Here is a 19,754-nt window from a genome sequence, read left to right as displayed (position 1 = left end):
TCTTGCAGAATGAGTATGGATCCCAGCAAGTGCACCATGCCTTTCCTTCCCACCAGGAAGCACGCTCTGTGCTCTCCTCATCTGCAAGATCCTTCTTACACACATCCCCGTTTCTACCTACTGTGTTTCTTCTGTTCTCTTCCTCACCATGGTCCCCCAGCACAGCTACTCTCCCCCACCCCCCAACTATGAAGTCCTTGCTGCTGGCTCCTGCATGTGATGGTCTCTTTCCCCTGAACCTCTGAGCCTCAGAGGTTCCCCACCTGGCAACTCAAGTCTGCGGAGCTCCAATGTGGTTGCCTGCCTGTGTGGCCTCTGACCGTCAGGCTGATGAGGACCTTGGCTGATGAGGACCACACCTTTGAGTGGTGGGTTACAGCTCTCTAGCACTGGCATGCTCACCATGATGAGGGCTTAGGGCTGGAGAGGGTCCAAAGGATCTGTACATAATGATCGGGCTGGACAAGGGTGAATGCTCTCTAAAATTCCCAATGAGTCACACCTGCATGACACAGGATGAGGAGGAAGTCAGCACTCTTGCACGTGGACCATGATTTCCAAAGAGCTAGAAAGAGAGGCTTTTTGTCTCTGATTTCAAATGACATAAATAGTTGTTCCTAATTCCTTTGTCATCAGGCTAGTGGGATTTTTGCCAGAGTGACAAGACTTCAGGTGACCTTCTAGGGCCTGGTGGTGAATTTTACCTTGGAGTTAATCTGTATCTCAAGAACTGCTTGGCTGTGTGGCTGTTTAACTCATAAGGGAATAAACAGTAAGAGTGGGCCTCAGAGCATCCCCAAGTATTACAAGGAATCGCTGTGGAAGGGCAATTAGATTTACCCCTAGTGTCCTGAGGGGCCTTTCTAGAAGCAATGAACTGGCACTGTAGGGAGACAGGCATTACTCGGGGTAAAGGAGAGTGTCACAGGACCCAGAGCTCTGTGAGGAAAGAATGCATCACCTCCAAGGGCGCTGAGCCTCCCTTTCCGGCAGGCATTCAAGAAGTTACATAAATACTTCCCAGGACTATTACAGATTTCAGACCCTGCATGGCTGGACAGCTGCAGTACACAGAGCCCTAACCACAGGCCCAGTCCCATTCTAAGCGTTTTATATGTCTGACCTCATTTCATTGTCACAATGACTATTATTACACCTGTGACTAAAGACAAGAACACAGGCACACAGAGACATTAAACACCTTTGCTTGTCTTCCCACAATTAGTGATCATTGGATAGCAGGAAATCTCTTTCTAGAGCCTTTCATAATCAGATGACAGATCTCAGTCCAAGCTGGCACAGGCCTTGCTGGGCGGAGGTGAGTGGTGAGTTTCAGGTGGGGGCATTGGAGGTCTGGAGGGCTGCGATCCATCAGACAGCGCCGCCTGGGAACCCAGCTGCACAGAAAGCGAGCGAAGCATTACTTTTTCGACACCTGCTTACAGCCCTGCCCCCCCACACACACACACATTGAATAGATGACAGGACCACTAAGCACACTCCTATAGTGGAGCTGTGCTGCATTTGGAAGCTGTGACAACAGCATATTTGAATTTGACTTTTACAATCTGGGCATCTCATCCACCATTAAGACTAAGTGCTAAAGCTTAGTGTTCTGGGCAAGAAAGGAGAAGGTCCTACGGGAAGCCAGTGCATCTACAAGGTAGAGAAGAGGGAGGACATGGGACGGGGGCATTTCTAACAAGAATAGGAGGAAGGAGAGGCTCTTAGGAAACAGCGGTGGAAGCAGGGGAAAGAAGCAGCCCAAAGCAGGGGCCTCGCAGTCTACCTCAAGAACTGGTAACATTGATAAAGACACTAAAAGTGACTGTGTCTTGTCTTCCTTCCCAGTTTGGTGTCTGGGAGAAAACCAACCTATACAATAAACCACATTAGCACAGGAGGCAATGAGAAATGTGCTCTCGACATCTAGAAGATACTGACCATCCTGGGAAGGGAAAAGTAACCAGTGAAAAACCAGAGGGCTTGCACACAGACAGAGCCCTTCCTGCAAGATACAATGGCCCCCAAAGCCAAGGGAGGGATGTACATGCCAATGAGGAAATGGGAGGCTCAGCTGAGACCCACAGGCGTTAGATACCTGCAAGACCAGGAGCGCAAGCAAGGTGGGGTGACTGAAAATGCTGGTCAGACCACTGGAAGAGAAACAAGTGGGCTCCAGCAGCAAGCCACAGTAGGCTTGGGATGGCCTGGCCAGCAAGACTGATGGGCACGGCACAGATTCCCCTGGGGGAAGCAATCTGACCTCACATCTGGACGGGAGGCTCACATCACAGCCATAAGAAAAAGGTTCTTCTCTTCAGTCTCCCTTCCCAAGTGCTACACTGGAATAATGCACATAGATACACTGAAATAATCACAGTACTATTAGTAACAATTTCATTAACAGGTTAAAATTGAGCTGTTAGAAACAAGAGCCTAAGTTAACCAAGAAGTGAATTCAAAGCAAAGGCCCTATTTAACTTTGGTGATTTAAAATATTTTCCCTTTGTCATCCAAAGTGGATAAGGAAAAATAATTTAAAAATTTATTGCTTGTGTGCAGTTGCTGAGATTCAGATTGGTCTCTGTAAATATTCTATGAATGTATTTGTACATAGAGTTTTAATTTACAACAACAAAAATGTACTGATTTCGGAGACGTTTATCACTGTTCCACTGAAGCAAGTTGAATGGACAAAAATCCCAAACCAGCAAAAGTGTCCAATAATATCCCTGAGATGAAGAGGCCTCCCTTGACAACCTCAGATTTGCCTTGTACCCTACTGTCAGCTCCCTGGGGACCAGCATCAAAGGTAGCTTTTGGTTCCTGATGCTTTCTGACTTTCAGCATTTGCCAGATGCATTCTCCACTGAAGCCTGCAGAGTTGCCCAGCAATTTCATTTAGGATTTATCACTAAATGTCTTTGAGCCCACACATGGTATTAAAGGCATGCAGTCACAATGAAGATACCATTCCTTTAATCTTGTAACGAGTGCTTATAGTTTGCTGCCTCATTTCAAATTGGTGCATTAGTTAGAAAATTGTATATATTTAAAAAAACATGGTGGAAAAATGTTTGAAATAGGAACAGATTATGCATGCATTTTAAATATATAAAAATGTACATCACAAGTAAAAGATGCTGTAATTTATACAGCTCAAAAACTCTAGGTGACTGAGGTTATAATGTAAAGGAAAGTGCTAAGTAAAACATGGATTAAATCCACAGAGTAAGCAAAGATTTTGAAAACATTTAATTCTGATGCAACTTGAATAAAAATTCCATGTGCTTGTCTTAAAAAATCTTGGATCTGCTTAGAAACATTTGCCTCACCTTCATTTTAAAAATCACCCTGTAGGTCTAGAGCCCTTCGGTTTGGTTAATATTAATATATAAAATTATTAATTAAAATATGAGCAAATTAATGGGTGTTGTAGAAAGAAGACTGGAGACAATCTGGTACAACTTTATTAGTGATGTCTTGGGGGAACACAGAAATAGTGCATAGAACTTAGACTTTATGTATGCATTATCAATATGAAGGAGAAAGATGAGTATCTCAAGTCCATTTCTGGAAACTCAAAAAGGCTAGTTTTGCAGTGTAAAAGTAGAACCAATATATTCAAGAAAAGATCAAAACTTCCAAGAGGTAAAGGCATGGAACTTGTAGCCCGAAGCTCCAAGTGAATATGTGTACTGCACTGATCATTCTGATTTAATTCAAAATAAATCTGAACCATTCTTGAGGAACTATGGATACCAGAAGAAGAACAGAGAGAAAAAGAACTCTAAAGCTGCAGTTAAGTTAAATATCAAACCTTAGATTGTTAAAAATCGAACATACAATTTCAGAAAAAAAAATCTGCTTATTAGTTGGACAGTATTTTATCCTCTTTCTAGAAAAGTCTGTCAATCATATGCAGTAAATAGTTGCTAGCAAAAATTCATAATACATTGATTACAGTATCAGTTTGACCAACAAGAAGGTATAAAGTCTCAGCTAAAAAAATAAGAGATCTTAAGACATAAGGAAAAATTAATTACTCTCTTACTAAACTGATGTACATTGTAGCAGCCTGAGGAGCCATTTTGTCCTTGTCTGATTAGTTCATTTGTGTCTTTCTGATCACCGTTTTGTTTTGTTTCTCTGATACTTGAGATTGACCCCAAGGCTCTTGTGTGCCAGGTAAGTTCACCACCACTGAGTCAATCTCTGGCCCCTTTTCAATTTTACTTTTGAGATAGATCTTGTGAAACTTACCAAACTGTCCTTGAATTTGTGATTCTCCTGTTCCAAGTAGGACTGTGGGAACACGCTTCCACACTGAGCTCTTTTGTTTTCAAAGGACAGAGTAAGGATCTTCTGATAACACACCGGATGACTGAATTTAACAAAGGCACTTGAAAGCTATTTAGTCAAATTTTTTTCTATTGTAAATTTTATAAATTCAAACTAACAGAACATAATTGAGAAAGGTAACTTTGGGTGATGCAAAGCTGAAGATCTATGGCAGAAGGCTAGCTCTTAGATCTGATTTGTGTTATTAGTATTTCATTTTTCTCTTTATCTTTCAGCACTGCCTTTCCTCTGATAGGCCAAGAGTCCAAGGCTGTCACTGGTTGCCATAGTCTAGCATTGCCTCTACTGCCCGCTATACCAAGAAATGAAGTGTTTCCCTTGATCCTCCAACAAAACTCCTGCAGAAATCACTGTCTAACCTTAGCAGGGCCATAACCTGTCTACTTGCTGGGGATGGGCCACGTCACATGACCAAGCTGAGAGCCAGAGATCACCCGGGAGGTGAGAGACAAGGACAGTAAGAGGGGAACTGAATCCCAACATAGCTACGTGGGATGCTTATTCCCCAGAAAGGAGGGCTTGACTGGCAACAGAATGAAGAAGGCAAATGAAAAAGCAGGTTTTTTAAAAATGCAGCTGCCTCGGTAAGTTTCATTACATGGGCTCCAAATTCAATGTGAAATCCTACAATAGGACCCAAAATTAAAAAGCTTAAATATAGGAAAAAGAAAAAAATAGGGCATTATAATTGAACACACACAAAAGATTTTAGTGACTGTAAACTGGACCAATGGAATCTGTAGCATTCTGAACCTGCAAAAGGCAAGAGAAACAACAGGCAATGGCTACACTCACCAGAAAAATATCTAGACACAGAGCAGGGCATACAAAGCTCTCCACGCTTACTCCTCAGGCTCCCACAAATGGTAACTCTGGTAATCGGATCCACAAGAGTGAACTAAATCTCACTAGAACTTACCCAGAGAAGCTAAGTCAGGATAGCAAGAGGGTTGAAAACCGAGAAAGTAACCAGTTGACTGTCAACTCACCAACTGCTGGAGACCAGCAGTTTGGGAGGACATAGAGAAATACTCAATTTAAGCCACATAAGGCTGGAAATTTTCACTCCAAGTACTATGGAAAGACAAGGGGACAGGAGAGTTAGAAGGTCCACAAAGGAGTAGCCAGACTACTCTGCCTGTGATTATCACATAAAGAAACGGCAGCCAAAAAAAGGGGACAGGAGAGAAAAAAGGCAAAGGTTTGCTGCATGAAGTCATGGTTAAATTTCTGGAGCAAGTAAGTAGATGGAAGAGGGAGAGACGCCCTCACCAGAGATGGCTGTTCATTTGTCTCCACGTATGTGGCAGTTTTGATAGATTATAAAAATGGGTGGCTTGACGAAATGAAGAAAAGATATGTCTGAATCAGATGAATCAAAGAACTAGGATTTTAGGTATGGAAGTGGACATTTTCTCAGTGTTAAAGTCACAGGATAATGAGAGGCTTCAAGCCAGAAAGATCTGAGTCAGAAGTTACGGTCCACAGTGATCCAACTGCTCATAGGCGGTGTAATGTTGATGAGACTATAACCTGGGGGCAGGGGCATCAAGGGGAGAGGAAAGGCTGGGGTAGGCATGGTCCCTGAGTCATTAGGACCTGTGGGTACCCCATGACTACAAACTACTGCCAAGTTAGTGGCCTAACACAACAAAAATTTACCATTACAGATCCTGAGGCCAAGATTTGAAATAAATCTCATGGAACAAGAATCAAGAAGTAGACAAGCCACGCTGCATCCTCAGAAAGGTTGTTATGCTGGTTTCTTCCAGCACCTGGAGGTTTCTGTAATCCTTTGTTACAGTTCACACCCATATGTCACTGATCACACTGCCTTCTCTCCTGTTCACAGGTGTCAGCTGCGTCCTCTGCCTCCCTGCTCTGAGGATCTAGGTGATGACATTTGCACCCTACCTGGATAATTGTGGAACGGTCTCTCCATCTGAAGATCCTCACATCTGCGCAGACTCAGGGTACAGCCTTGATTCAATTAGTAAGGAAGGGGTGCAACTCTGTGTGTGTTTGCACGTGGCTGTGAGGCTGTGTGTGAGAGAGAAAGAGAGACAGGCAGGGATTCTCCAGCCATGTTCTGCCACCCTGGAGTAGGACCTATCTGAGCACAGAAGAGGGAGGTCTGCCTTCAGGGCGGGCTGCTCACAGCAGGATGGACAAAACTCAAGAGGAGGGGACCTTTAGAGACACACAAGGACAGTTGCCAAGTGAGCAGAGAAGGAAGCGGCGATGTCTGGGGAACTAGGAGGCATCTGAGAATGAGTCATAGTGCTCATGTCATGTGTCCTTAGTAACTACAACAGTCTCTGGGACATGGCACGGACTCAGAAGTTTTTGACAGCTGAATTAGTAAAAAAGGACATTTTTTGGTAACTACGCACAACGGTCACAACAAAATTTCCCCATGGTGTTATATGAGCAAACTGCATCCCTCTATTCATTAGCCTGTCAGAAAGCTGCTAAGCCCAGAGAGGTTAGAGGATTTTCCAGGGTAAACAGCTGATGAGAAGCCCAGACCGTCTGATCCTTTATGGTCCCTGTGTATTGGGCTTCTCTGATAAACCTACAGACATTCAGTATGAACTGCAAATAACGATGTTCAGGGACAGAAACGATGTCTTCCCAGTTCCTTACCAGAGATCAAGGCTCTGAGTGTGCAGCCTTGTGCAAAGAAGCACCCTTAATGCTTGTTCTTCCACCCTGCCTACCTCCTTGTAAGATTTGCTTCTCCAAAGTTCTTGTCCAACAAAAGCCTTAAGGTGCCATAGTCAAGGCTGCCTTATAGGATGGGGTTTGCATCCAAAAGGAAGTGTGAGGAACCATGGAACTGGTCTAAACAGAGCCATGGAACTGGTCTGAACAGAACCATGGAACTGTTCTGGGTAGAGCCATGGAACTGGTCTGGACAGAGCCATGGAACTGGTCTGAGCAGAACCATGGAAATGGTCTGAACAGAACAATGGAACTGGTCTGAACAGACCGTGGAACTGGTCTAAACAGAGCCATGAAACTGATCTGAACAGAACCATGGAACTGGTCTAAACAGACCAGGGAACTGATCTGAACAGAGCCATGGAACTGGTCTAAACAGAACCATGGAACTGGTCTTGACAGAGATACGGAACTGGTCTGGACAGAACCATGGAATTGGTCTGAACAGAACAGTACAACTGGTCTGAACAGTGAGCCACAAGAATTGTTGCCAAGGTGGGAAGCTTCTGCAGTGCAGGTGGAGTTTCAACCTGACTGGCTTGAGGGCCAACCTGATGGCATACACTTCTGGTGTGTCTGGGCAGGTCTTGGTGGTGTGGTTTGGGTACCAGCGAGGTCCCTCTCCCACTGCTCTCTGCCTTTGCGCTGCCACCCCTGTTGCCATGATATCTCTACCGTGGAGCCAGCTGGCCATGGACCATTAAACCATTAACCTCCTTTAAGGAGGTTAATCATCTGGGTGCGGTGGCTTACACCTGTAACGCAGCATTCTGGGAAGCTGAGGCAGGAGAATCACAAGTTCCAGTCCAGCCTAGGGAATTTAGTGACTTAGTGAGACCTTGTCTCAAACTAAAAAATTAAAATGGGGTCAGAGATGCAGCTCAGTGTAAAGGACCTCAGCTCAGCCTCCAGTGCTACCAGGGAAACAGAGAAGAACTGATGTGAAACATGTGGAGCATCAGCCTCACCCCCAAGTTGGGGTAAGAACCGCAGTGGACATGGGTGAGTGAAGGCTGGCATTCCTTGAGGACCCAAAATCAGAGCGCGGGAGGCGAGCCAGCTCAGGCTGCCAAGTATAACTGTGATGCAGGGAAGGAATTGGGGAGACCCTCCTGGGGTGGAAATCTCAGCCTTCATATAAGCTGCACACTATCCTGAGAAGTGTGAGGATTACTGTCATCAGGTGGGTCATACTTCAGGGCAAAGGGTAAGTGTCACACACCCCAAGGTCACCTTTGCCAACACAGTGAGTGACAGACTGGAGGGCCACTCCCAGTGGGGTAGACAGTGGCATGTGAGACAGCCTTCCACAGACAGTGTTGGTAGCAGTAATAGTCATAGGACTGAGTTATAAAAAGACCAGGGCAAGGTGGTCCATCACACAGAGAGATAATTGGGTCATCAAGGAATGTGGCAACTGACATTCAGTATTGTCCACATGGATTCTTTTCACTTTCAGCCCACTGGAAAAAGGAAGCTGCAGAAAAGATCAGAGCCTTTGGGACTTCTGATGCTCTGTCTCCTGTTCACTGCACACCCAGCACTTTGTGCATTTGATGATGTGGGTTCCCTGTCCTCTGCACATAGGACAGTTCCACTTCCCTGCTTGTCTTAGCCAGCTTTCTCATTGCTGAGATGAGGTACCGATACCTACAAGCTGTTGATGTACAGATGTACCCCACCGCGGTGTACCCCACGGCACCCAGATGATTAACCTCTTTAAAGGAGGTTAATGGTTTAATGGTCCATGGCCAGCTGGCTCCACGGTACAGATATCATGGCAAAAGGTGTACCCCACCCAAATGATTAGTTCCTTTCCTCAGTGCAGGAGACTTCTGAGAACAGTTCAGCAAAAGTAACTTCATTTTACTGCAAATTCCACTTCTGGAGGCTGTGCCCATCTTGTGGCCATTAAAAATCCCCAGGCAGCCACGCTTCTGGGAAGATGCAGTGGGAGGAAGCAGTTAATGTCCCCCATCACGACGCTCCCCTTTTATGTGTGCTGTTGAGTGTCCACCGTGTGTGATGAGGAGACCCCAGTGTCCTCTGCAGTGGAGGAGAAATGCGTCCCCATCACACATCAATCAGTGCTGTGCCTTTCAAGCGGGTGGGCAGGCAGCTGCAGCCATACTCCAGCACCGCCCCCTCCCTCTGCCTCTGGTCCCGCCGCTTTCAAGTGCATCCCTGTGATGCTACAAACAAAAATAATAGGGGTGATCAGGTCCCTCAGGAGAGCCAGCTGTGGCCTTCAGAGGCCACTGTGCCCGGAGCCCAGCACCACTCCCAGCTCTTTGGAGAGCAGCATTGCACATGCTCAGAGACCCTAATAAAGCTGCTCCTACGCTGGCCGGCTGGGACATTCGTTTCTGCTCTAAACCTGGAGCCACAAAAATGCAGAGAGAGCAGGAAAACAAAAACAGCTTTGTTCTGACATCTTTGAAAAGCAACTCCCTTTCTTAGAAGAGAGGGAGCTGTCAGTCAAACTCCAGAGGCCAAAATCTGGTCACCCTACTAAAAACCAAGAAGGGAAGTCCCTGAGGCAGAAGCTCCAGCTCTGGGCTCTCGGTGGGGATGTGGGGACGGTGGGGAGGAAGTGGGGTGTTACTCATCGTGCATTAGGACATTAGGACTGCTGCTGGGGAAATCGGTTTTCCGTGAACTCCAGCTCACTGCGTGCTGACCTGGGCCCCTCTGGGAACCCCAATCCTGACCCCAGCCGAGGCAGACAGTAGTGGGTGCACACTTCAGCAGCACACAGGAGTCCAGACTTCCAGCTGGGTGCAAGGGTTTCCCCTGGGCCCAGAGATTACCATGGCCTCGAGCCTTTGTGAAAAATGCAGGTACTAGGTTATCGGGAGGAATCCCAGTCAGCTGTAAGCATCTTCCCTAGTGGAGCATGAGAGTAGATCTGGCTGGAGACTCACTTCAGCACAACATGCTGCCTTCCCGTCTCCCTTCGAGCCAACTCTGTCTCCAGCTACAGTGGATGTCATAGGCAGAAGAGCAGAAACAGGTGGGAGGCAGTTTAGGTGGCTGGCCCATCTGCAGCCTTTCCAGGGCAAAGAGGAAGAGAGGGGAGTTCCTTCCCCCGAGGCTGCTGCAGACCCTAGAGACTGTTTCTTTGTCCAGATTCCTGTGTTTTGTCTCCTCAGTTTGCACCCACCTGCTGCGTACTAGTAGGTTGTGGTCTATTCCTGGGAACATTTGTTGACATAAATTATGAATAAAAATGAATAAATTATGAGATTATGGTGAGGAGAAAGAGTGTCTCATCATCCTTACCTATTTCTTCACAGGCAACATTGTACCTCGTTCATGAATGGATCCGGACCCCACTATCACTTCCAATTTGTAAGACAAAGGCCATGGGAGTAAATGCGTCTCCTGTCACAGTCCCCAAAGCTGCCAGGAGAGCTTTAAAGAACAAACATGCATTGCATTCTTACAGAAGCAGCGACAGCTGGGAAAGCGGCAGTGTACAGCGAAGGACTGCCAAAGACAGAGCTCACGCAGGCTCGGGCCGGGACCATGCTCAGGCTGGGCCAGGAGAATGCGCTTTCTACCTGGCTGCAACCTGCACATCTCCTCCCATCCTCCCCCACCCCCCCACCCCCCACCCCCGCTCTGCTTCTGCAGGAGCAGGCAGGGCTATGGGCAGAGTCATCACAGGAAGAGCAGGGGAGAGGCAGGGGAGGTCCTCACACACAGTGCCCTGTTTCTAGGCCACCTGCAGCAGGCGAAGTGGAAGCCAGGACTTCAGACCTGGCCTGCACCCTGTGCCCATGGAGAATCTGCCACGGTGGACTCCTGGGTCACAGGGACAGCTGTGTTCCCTAGGGGGAATTCACCGAGGTGAGCTCGGACTCCTTTCATCTGAAGAGGGAGAGAGGAGTGTGAGGGGATTGGGGGAGGAGGGGGAAGCACAGGGGCAGGAGACATGAACCCCGCATCAGAAAACCATGGCTCAGCAGGCTAGATCGCCACACGCGGGGTTTTAGAACCATCGTATCATGAAATTGTTCTATAAAGCAAAAGACCCATGTAGTAATGCCGAAGTGCGGGAGCATAGATCAGGAAAACAGGGAAAACTGAAACCCAGCCGGCAGAGATCAGGAAATAGGTGCACAATTTGGAAATATTATCTCTGAGATGAAGGCTGTATTGGAGGTTGCAAAACACAGTTATTTCTTACAAGCCCAAGAAAGACTGTGAAAGGTAATTTAAGCAAATGTAAGGAAAGGGAAATAAAACAAAGATCTAAAAAGCATATGAGAGAAAACATACTAGAAAACAGGCAAAGACAATTCAACCTATAAATAACTGAATCAAAAAAAGGTAAAAGGAAGCCTCCTAAGCTTTCTGTAAATCAGAAGAGTTGATGAGATTGATTCGTCTCTTTAAAAAGCAGAAGAAAAAAGACAAAAGGCTGTCAGAAATAGGTCTGATTTTGGCCACATTGCCAGATTATAAAAATCAACACAGGAAGGGGGTTTGAATGCTGGAACAGCAAACTGACAAATGCAAAATGTGGGAATCAGATCACTGTTAAGTTCAATGGAAAGCAGTGCTGATTTCATGGCATGCACTCTCAAACATACAACATTGTAAAACTCTCCCCCTCCAAAACTAAGGGGCTGTTAGATGATCACCGTGTGCCCAGTTCCTAGCCCAGGGCTCCAGGGAAGATAGAAACGCCACTCACTCTCACTGTTGTGAACTGGTGGAACACCAGGGTCCATTCTAGTCCCATCATGCCCAGATATCTGCCATCCCAAGGTGTCTCAGAGGAACCTCGATCAACAATAAGGCTCTCTAGTCATACAAAAGTATTTAAAATGAAAACCTATTGCTTCTGAATTTAAAAGATTTCTCTTAAACAGCAGTTGATAACGGAACAGAAGATGTGGGCAGAACACACAGTGAATGTTTAAATTTGCACAGCTGTGTCACGGTACAAGACGCATTGCCATGAATCCCCCCTATCCTCCCCATTGCTTCAAACACACTCAGTCCCAGTGTTCTGGCCGCTTTCTGCAGCAACTCTGAAGTCCTCTTTCGTGAGGGTCTTTAGTTGAGCTGTCCTGGCTGCCTCCTTATCTTCAGCTGACTCAAAATGAAAGCACTGACCTTTTGTGGTCATTTTAACTTTGTGGAAGAGACAGGAGTCACATAGTTCGAGATCTGCTGAATTGCCAAATAGAAGACAGTTCAACTACTGCCACTCAGGAAAGAAGACTACCAGAAGAAAGTGGCAAGGGGGTAGGACAAGTGTGTCCTACACAGGGGGAAGGGTTTGAGGGGGATTCTACTGCAATGCATCTAATATATTTTTTAATTAAACACATTATTTTTATTACACTTTGTATGTTAAAATACACAGACTGTTGAAAACGAGGATTGTGAATATACTTTCATGGCTCAAATATTCTGACAGAAAAGTTTCTACCTCTGACATTTGTATTAGCGACATATAATGAATAAAATTAATTGAGACAAGTATCTAATTTAGGAGTTAGAAAGGAGGGAAAAACCCAAAGGAAGGATTTCAAAAAGATAAGAGTTCTGCTTGAACTTGTGTTTTTCACCTATTGCTTTATTTCTGGTTCCCCGAGAAATGTGTTACAATGCTAATGCACACACACATGTGCACAAACACAGGTACACACACACACACACACACACACACGCACACATTTACATGCTCCTCAAGGATGGGAGAGCAGCCACAAGGGCCCCCAATGTGAGCAGCTGGGGCAGGCAGCAGAGGTTCTTCAGCCTGGACAGACCTAGACTCCAGACGTCCAGGGACAGAGCCACAGTTGCCACCAGATGTGTTTTGCTCTGTGTGCTTTAATTATTATTCTTAGATTTTAAAGCAAGTTCCCCTTTGCTCTAAAGGTCTAGGCCTGCAGGTCTCAAGGCTGGAGCTGGAGATGCAGAGAGGAGCACTGTTTCAGGAGACTGAGGCTGTCTGTGCCGCTCAGCTCCCCTCTGCCTCCAGCTGAGCCAAGCCGCTCCAAAGAGACACAGCAGCCTCTGAGAGAGGCACCCCCATGTCCAAAAGCCAACAGACGCCATAAAATGGGTCCTATTCTCACTCATTGTCTCCCTCACTTTCTCATCGTTGGGAACTGATACCCACAGTTTAAAGGAGGTGAGGTTTATTTCAGCTCACATTTCAGTCCACGGTCAGCTGGCTCCAAGGCAGGAGCGCAGGGCAGAGGGGACTTCAGGAGCGCTGCTCCTGGCATGGGGCTCAGGAAGCAGGACAGAAGGAGATCCAGAGAGGAAGAAAAACCCTGCTAGGCCCTGCCCCCAGTGGCCTGCTTCTTTCCACCAGGGCTTGTCCAAACACCAAGCTAGCTGGAAAGCACTGTAGGGGTCCCCTCCACAATCCCTACCTCCAGTGAACGTGAAGTGCTGCGGGAGGGGGGATCCAGATCTAAACCAGCTGGGGACCTGAAGGCTGTACCTCCAGTCCCTGGTAAGAACTCAGCTATGGAACTCAGAAAAACGTAAGTGCTCCTGATAGAACTTAGCCTTGGTGTCTGCTTTCCGTTATTAGCTGCATGACCTCAGTAGGACAAACAGTGTGTCCGGAACAATGTGAGAACTGAGCAGAAGCTCTTTCCTCCCCCTCAACCCCTTCACTGCTAAGCATGGTCTGCCTGTCACACCACCAGGCCCACAGCAGGGGTGAGAACAAAGCTACAGGAGAAAAGGAGCAAGGAGCCTCACCAGCTGAGATCAGGGTTAAGACTATAAATCCATACAATGTTGTCGTTCCATTTATTATAAAAAGGTGGTTACAGTAGACACAAAGAAACAAAGCAAAGGAGAAATGTATGCACTTTTTAATCAGCTAATGACGTTAGATCAGCCTTGGCTAGGGAAGATAATGAAGGTATAAGGACCAAAACCATATGACCATCAGTACCTGCAGCACAGCTGTGGATTCCCCAGTCCATTTTATCTATATTCTCTATCACATGACTGACTCAGAAAAAACAGACTGAAAGGTAACTTCATCAATTATTCCTTAATTCTGAACTCAAATATTTCTGCGTTCCTCAAATCAGGTTCAAATTCCTCACCTGAAATAAACATTCCCAAGAATGCCACAGTTTGAGAGGTCAGCTATGTCCAACACATGCCCCCTCTGAGCTTGTTTTTTTGCTCCCCAACAATGACCCGCTTCTGCCTGCACTCCAGGCTGCCTCGCCCCCAGTCACATCCCAGCCGCCTGCTTAGGTCCCACCTGCCCTCCTCATCCTCCATAGTTACATCCTCTTTAGTGTCTCCCTGACCCTTCCAGGTTCCATCCCTTCTGCACCTGGTGGAGGTTAAGCTGAAGTGTGTCACCTCGATTGGCTTTGGGATCCGTTCCTCCTGGGCCTGGGTGAGTCAGGAGACACAGCTCAGGATCTGCGGCCTGGCCCCTCTCCCCCTCCTCCTTGGTGGTCCTCCCCTGCTCTGATTCCTGCCCACCACTGTCGAAGCACCTTTGCTTCCCCACCCCCTTCCACCATGATGCTCCTGCCTTGGAGCAGCTGGCCATGGGGGGAAGCCCTGAGACCATAAGCCAGACTAAGCCTTTCCTTTGTGTTGGGGTGTTGAGTACAGGAAAGCTACACACTTCTCTTTGGATTCCTGTTTCACAACACCTTTCCCATGCACTGTGCTGTATCACTGACTAGGTGTGGCAGATTAACTAATGGTCAGTCTAAGTGGGAACATCATGCTGAACTGAGTCAGTGTGGCTCCGGGCATGGAAAACCACTAAAGACTGCTGCCAGAAGCATAATCAGAGGCAGGAGGGAAAGATGGTACCTGCTGATTTCTGGGAGAGGCTCTGTTAGGGCTACTTTTCCTGATAAGAATTGGGTTGTTACCATTGGAAGAGGAGCTCGGGTCATTGTCATGACTGAGGATGGTGTGATTCTCTTCAGGGCAGTTCTGGTCTTTGCCTTGAGCATCACTTCCTGGCTCCACAGCAGATCCATCAGCCTGCCGGCACAGATCATTACCCCACTGGCCCAGACCTTCTAGCTTCCAGCACTGGTTTGGGGCCTTCCCAGCACAGATCCTTGAATATAACTTGCACAAGACATTTCTGTGGGCTCTACACCCCCAGCTGGACTCGTGTGTGACATCATCATGGGATCCAGGTCCTTGGCTGAGCTCTTTAGGTCCCTAGTGCACAGACAGATCCCCTAAACTCTTCCGTGTTTTTGAGTGAATATAACATATTCCTATAATTTTGTATCCTGTATCAGATCTATTCCCTTGCAAACCACCGACTGCTATACTTAATACTTTACCAGAGCTCCTCTTAGGGCTCAGCAAAGAAAACGCCATGTGTTGGAGAGACGCACTGGCTGGCGCTCCACCACTCTGCTCCAGTATCTTTTCCTGTAAGCCTGGATCTTCTCCACATAAATCAGCCCTGCGGAGTAACCAACTCTCAGCAAACTGTGTAACTGAGCCTCGGTGAGAGGCTGACACACTTAGCTTACAGGGTTCAGGGGAAGTGGATATTGTGTGTATACACGGATAACTGTGTGCAGATTTAGCTATTATTCCAAATCTGCTTCAGGAGTTAATTGGGGCCGCCACTCTCAGCCTTTACACTGAGTCCTTTTGTCTTTTAGGATTTTAGAAAAGCAGTCGAAGGGCCAAAGTGTGCATTTTTGAAATTTTCACAGCTGAGCATGAAAACTGAGACAGATCTATCAGTGGTTCTCAGGAGCCATGAAGAACATGTCCAGGGCCAGGACAGGCTCAGATCATGGGACAAGGGAAAAGTAAAGATGTGGATTTCATTCTGTGGGAAAGGAAAAGGAGGCCACAGGTCAAATGGATGGGTGACAGAGCTTAGGCCAGCCACACACCAAAAAGGCATGGAGCTGGCGTGGCATCCTGTCTTGGGGCCACCCAATGCCCTAGCAGGGAAACTGCCTCTTCTAAGCCCACATACACATCCCCCATTATGGCACTGGGCTTCCGGGAGGGTCTCCAGGGAATATTTCTGGCCAAATTCCTTAAAGTCTGCAGGTCATCTGGTAGCCATTCCAGCTTTGATCTAGAGATACTAATTTAATTCTCTTGTTTTCAGAACACTTGTGCAGTTGACATGATCAAGAAAGCTAAACGGCACCCATAGGACTGCAGATAGTTTCGATGGGTCTAAGTATTGATAGGATGAAATAAAAATCAGGCTGTGGAATTTATATGTCAACTTTGATTGAATATTAGTTAATTTTTGTTCTTCAGTCATACGATTTTTTTTCTACCTTGAAGTGACAAAGAAAACAAAATGAATATAATGTGCTGTCTAGGAGAACAGGCTCTGCGTTCAGAGCATCAGGCATTGCTCCGTGGCCTTTGTGCTTTTGTTTTTGCACCTGAAATGGTGTGACCATAAATTGTGATAGCTACAAACATACAAAATAAAAATAAATTGTGATATCTCAATTTGAGCAAGAACCGCTCAGCAAATCAGAAAAGCTCTGGGTAGGGCTGGGGATTTAGCTCAGTGGTTCAAGGGCTTTCTTGGTAGGGTGGTGAGTTCAACCCCCGTACCCACCCCTCAAAAAAGAAAAGCTGTGGATGTGTCTGTAAGTGATTGACAGGCAGGCCAGCAAATGGGAAGGGAAGACCCACCCTGATGTGGATAGCACCAACCAGTAGACTTGTAGTCCGGATGGAATACAAAATAGAAGTCTCCCCTTTTTCCTTAGAAGAGCTCAGGTCTTCGTGGTTGCTTCCAGTCCCTTCAGGCTCAGGAGAACCCTCCCGGTTTCCAGCCTGGACTTGCACCAGGTCCCATGGTGAACTCCGGGGCCCGAACTTGAATGGGGCCACTGGCTTCGCAGGGAGCAGAGTGCACCATTCCTGCGCCGATTCCACGGCCAGCGGCTGTGGCTCTTCCCGTCCTCTCTCACAGGCCACCTGTGTGTCCTTCACGGAGCCGGAGCAGTGTTTTGTATGAATCCCGCTCCTCTAGTAACTTCCAGTGCAATCGAGCAGGACAGGAACGCTTCCCTGTTCAAGTGCCGCCCATAACCAAGGAAGACACTGAGTCTGACACCACTGCGGTCACCAGTGGCTGGGTCACCAGTGGCTGGGAAGGGTTACCCTGTCTTAGTAGAGATTTGTAAAATATCCTGGTTCATCTTAGAGGTCAAGGTCTCACACTTATAAAGAACATTATACTTAGGAAGTAATTCTCAGCACTCAAGTAACTCTGCTGATCATTTTCCTTTTCTGTGAGTGCTCTTGGTTACACCTTCATTACTGGGAGAAGCCAGACACAACACACCTTGTCTCCAGAGTTACCCACCAGTCAGGTTCCAGGTCTGCCTCATGCTAGCCTTAAAAACTCGGGCATTGACTCAGCTTACCTGAACCTTGTTTTCCATTTCTCATAAATTATTATCAACGTTATTGTTGTTTAGGTTTTTTGAGACAGGGTCTCACTGTGTATGTAGTGCAGGCTGATCTTGACCTCACTATGTAGTCCAGGCTGGTCTCGAACTCACAGCCCTGGCCTTCCAAGTGCTGAGATAACAGTCATACAGCACCACACCCAGCTCTCACAAATTTTTAAAATTAAAATTATAATTAATTGCAATAGCTGGTGTACTCCCCTGGCCTTGCACAGTGGGCTCTCACCCACAGAGGGTGTTAGGGAACCACAGCCAAGGGCCTAGTACCTGAATCGAATGCAGCATCTCAGGACAAGCCTTCTGCGGAGTGTGGTGGAACACACACCTGTAACCATAGCACTCTGGGAGGCTGAGGCGGGAGGGTCACAAACTTAAACCCAATCTGAGCAACTTAGTGACTTAGCAAGAACTTCCCTCAAAATAACAAATTTTAAAATGGTTGGGGATGTAACTCACTGCGAAGACCCTAGGCTCAACCCCAGTGTCTCCAAAAGAACAACCTAAAAAGAGCCATAGACTGACTGGTGTCACCTTCTGAGAGCTGGACAGGGGAAGACCACGTGGAAGCCAAGCAGTGCCTCCCAGGTGGTCACAGGATGCCTGAGCTACAGAAGCTGGAGGAGGTGGAGGACAGACAACAGCCCTGCCCAAGCCTTGGCTTTGGGCTCCTGAGCTGCTAGCATGCATCTCCACTGTTTCTCTTCTGCCGTGAGGGTTTGCTGGCCTTAGGCATCAAGGCCACCCTAGGGGCCCATGCATGGAGAAGCTCTCAGCCAGGATGCCAGCAGCCTGACTCGAGAGCCTGGGCTCAAGGAGGACGCCCTGCGAGGTTCCCTCTGCGTGCCACACTGAGGGCATGGGCTGTTTCCCACAGGGCTCATTCCTTGCCCAGTGTCATGCCCAGCAGTGCTCATCTTGCATTCCCTGCGCTTTCACAAAACCCTGCGATTTCCAGGTACAAAGTGAGGCTCTGGCCCTGCAGGTGACCACAGAGACAGTGGCTGTGCCCAGGAGCTCCAAGAATGACAGGCACAAGGAATGCTGGCAACGCTCTGGTGTGTGGTGAAGACAGAGGCAAGCATCCTCCTCACAGAGAGGATGAAGCCCCAGGCTGGCACGTGGGGAGGAGTGGCTCTGGAGAAGGGGCTAGGATGTGAATCCAGGCAGTGAGGGGCTGGCAGAACGAGCTGCCCTTGCAGGTCCTGTCCTTGTGGGCAGCAGCCCCAGAGACAGGTGCGCACACATCTGCTAGAGATGCAGGATGCCCGGCTTTAAACTTGTGCCCGGGAAGTGGCCGCCACGCTGAAAGCCCACAGAAGCCACTCAAGGCTCCTCTTCCTCCTGCTGCTGACCTCACCAATACCTCTGCCTTCTTGGAGTGACAGAGGCTCCGCATCCCTGCTTTGCTGAGGGTGGATGGTGAGCAGCTCGGAAGAGGCAAAAGCCTTGGAACCCAGATCACAGGAAGGCTGAGCAGCGGCTTCCTCAGGGCGCTGCCACCTCCAGCTACCCTCGTACCAGAGGCACTGTGAGCAGGTCCCTGGTGCTGTTTCTGGCTGCTAAAACCCAGCAGCCAAGCTTACCCAGGAAGTGTTGGTCCGGTGGCCCTGGGTTAGGACTGTCACCAGCTAGGTGGCTTTATATTAGGGTTTCCCCCTGACTATGATCATGCCAGTTTACTCTGTTTCATTCATTACATTTGCACTAGGAGATCCTACTCTTCTTTTATCACAGGGCTTTTGCTTTTTCTGTTTCAGAGCGGGCCTGGCAACCATCTGGGTCTTGGGCAGAGATTACAGCCACATCTGGGATTCGCAGGAGGAAGCAGCATGGAGCCTAAACCAGGCCAGGGATCTTGGGGGGTTTTTGGGTTTGTTTTTGTTTTGTTTTGTGTGTTCTGTCATTTATTAATGAGTTCAGCTTTCAAGAACCAGAAATATGGGGAAGAGGCTAAACATCGCCGACTCCTTTTCCCGATTCCTTTTCCCTTTCTCATAAAAGAAGGGGCTGTGCCAATGAGGACATGCTCACAGGAGTGTTAGGGCTGATACACTGTGTCAACCTGAGAAGTTTAGGAGTTTAAACCAGAGACCCAGCAGGGACCAGGGTCTTCACTTTGAAAATATCCTGAGCCTGAGCAAGAGGAAGACAGAGAGTAGCTGCACATACCCTGGGGGGTGGGGTGGCCTGTGTACAACGTGAGGGTGGAGAAGAGGC

The sequence above is a fragment of the Cavia porcellus genome, unplaced genomic scaffold (genome assembly GCF_034190915.1).
Source record: "Cavia porcellus strain 051 isolate PalLab524CR breed Dunkin Hartley unplaced genomic scaffold, mCavPor4.1 scaffold_4, whole genome shotgun sequence".
NCBI classification, from domain to species: Eukaryota; Metazoa; Chordata; class Mammalia; order Rodentia; family Caviidae; genus Cavia; species Cavia porcellus.
Note: the sequence above shows the minus strand (reverse complement) of the source record.